Source organism: Condylostylus longicornis, unplaced genomic scaffold (assembly GCF_029603195.1).
Source record: "Condylostylus longicornis isolate FDR11 unplaced genomic scaffold, ASM2960319v2 ptg000560l, whole genome shotgun sequence".
In the NCBI taxonomy this organism is placed as follows: domain Eukaryota; kingdom Metazoa; phylum Arthropoda; class Insecta; order Diptera; family Dolichopodidae; genus Condylostylus; species Condylostylus longicornis.
The window spans coordinates 15,001-17,500 of record NW_026578515.1 but is presented as its reverse complement, the minus strand read 5'-3'; the positions used below and the strand labels follow the sequence as shown (position 1 = coordinate 17,500).

The window sequence follows — 2,500 nt, the reverse complement described above, 5'->3', positions numbered from 1 at the left end:
ATTATATAATATGGAAGTATTTTAAATAAAACAATATACGATCATTTATAATATAGAAAATATATAAAAATATATTCTTACGTTGTTGTCCATATATTATGGTAATAACTTTTCTTGTATAAAACAGTTGGGATACGGATAAAAGGAAAGTTAGAGACATTCGCAGCACATAGATTATATTATTTATATATTTTAATATGTTTTAGAATGTATATATATTATCGATATATATCTGACGAAAATAAAAAAAAAATTTTATAAAACTCTAAACGGTGGATCACTTGGCTCATGGGTCGATGAAGAACGCAGCTAACTGTGCGTCATCGTGTGAACTGCAGGACACATGAACATCGACATTTTGAACGCATATTGCAGTCCATGCTACAGAGTATATAAATTTATTAAAAAATTTAATACTGCATGGACTACATATGGTTGAGGGTTGTAAGAATAATTTAATAAAGTTGCTTATAATATAATTTTAAATTATATTATTTATAGCACATGATATATTACTGGTAGGAATACCATAATATTAAAATTCAATTATATATATTTTACTTATATTATAAAATATAATAAAAAAATAAGTATATCCTAGTATTAATAAATTAGTATTAATACATTAAAGAGGAAAACTTATATAAAATTATATTATTTATAATATAAACAATACAGTAACTTATATATATTTAGTTTTCAACTAAAAAGAAAAATTAAAAATATTCTTAAAAACAACCTCAACTCATATGAGACTACCCCCTGAATTTAAGCATATTAGTTAGGGGAGGAAAAGAAACTAACTAGGATTTTCTTAGTAGCGGCGAGCGAAAAGAAACTAGTTCAGCACTAAAGGATTTTGTTTATACAAATATCCGATGTAGTGTATGGAATATCTATATTCTAATATGAGAAATTAACAGTCTAAGTCCTTCTTAAACGAGGCCATTTACCCATAGAGGGTGCTAGGCCCGTATGACGTTAATGATTATTAGAAGATATTTCCAAAGAGTCGTGTTGCTTGATAGTGCAGCACTAAGTGGGTGGTAAACTCCATCTAAAACTAAATATAACCATGAGACCGATAGCAAACAAGTACCGTGAGGGAAAGTTGAAAAGAACTCTGAATAGAGAGTTAAATAGTACGTGAAACTGTTTAGAGGTTAAGCCCGATGAACCTAAACATCCATGAAATATGAAAAATTCAACATTATAAATATTATATAATTATATAATAATGATGGTGTGCAATTTTTTCATATATGGACATTGCAATCTGTTAATAAATATATATTTATCATAAGATATATTTAAAAAGTTTATTTTATATATGAAAATTTATTTTCTATATAATATAATTTAAATATTATCGGATAAATAATTGACAGATAAAAAATCAATATAATGCGTAAATTATATATTATTATAATTTTATAATATTATATTAATTTATATATTAATATAATTATTATATGCATTAATATGATTAGCAATGCTATAGATTTAGGATACCTTCGGGACCCGTCTTGAAACACGGACCAAGGAGTCTAACATGTGTGCAAGTCATTAGAATTTATTTTAAATAAAATCTAAAGGCGTAATTAACTTAACTGTTAATATGGGATTAAATTATATATATAATTTTATATATATAATATCAATCCTGGGGCGTTCTATATAGTTATGTATATAAATAATTTTTAATTATTTTTTATACCTCTAACTAGAACGTACCTTGAGCATATATGCTGTGACCCGAAAGATGGTGAACTATACCTGATCAGGTAGAAGTCAGGGGAAACCCTGATGGAAGACCGAAACAGTTCTGACGTGCAAATCGATTGTCAGAATTGGGTATAGGGGCGAAAGACCTATCGAACTATCTAGTAGCTGGTTCCCACCGAAGTTTCCCTCAGGATAGCTGGTGCATAAAAATATTATATAAAATAATCTTATCTGGTAAAGCGAATGATTAGAGGCCTTAGGGCCGAAACGACCTTAACCTATTCTCAAACTTTAAATGGGTAAGAACCTAAACTTTCTTGAATGAAGTTTTAGGTTATGATATATTGTGCCCAGTGGGCCACTTTTGGTAAGCAGAACTGGCGCTGTGGGATGAACCAAACGTGACGTTACGGTGCCTAAATTAACAACTCATGCAGATACCATGAAAGGCGTTGCTTGCTTAAAACAGCAGGACGGTGGACATGGAAGTCGTAATCCGCTAAGGAGTGTGTAACAACTCACCTGCCGAAGCAACTAGCCCTTAAAATGGATGGCGCTTAAGTTGTATACCTATACGTCACTGTTAATGTAAATGATTTATATTACATTATTAATGTATATAAATTTAGAAACATTAACAAGTAGGTGGGTACAATGGTAGCGTAGAAGCATCTTCCGTAAGGATGTGTGGAGCTGCCATTGGTACAGATCTTGGTGGTAGTAGCAAATAATCGAATGAGACCTTGGAGGACTGAAGTGGAGAAGGGTTTCGTGT

The 2,500-nt window shown here is 30.3% G+C and overlaps 1 pseudogene; it reads left to right on the top strand.

The window, feature by feature from the left end:
* The first annotated feature begins 261 nt into the window (after positions 1 to 261).
* LOC129617544 (5.8S ribosomal RNA) lies at positions 262 to 445 on the top strand (annotated as a pseudogene).
* The last annotated feature ends 2,055 nt before the right edge of the window (positions 446 to 2,500 follow it).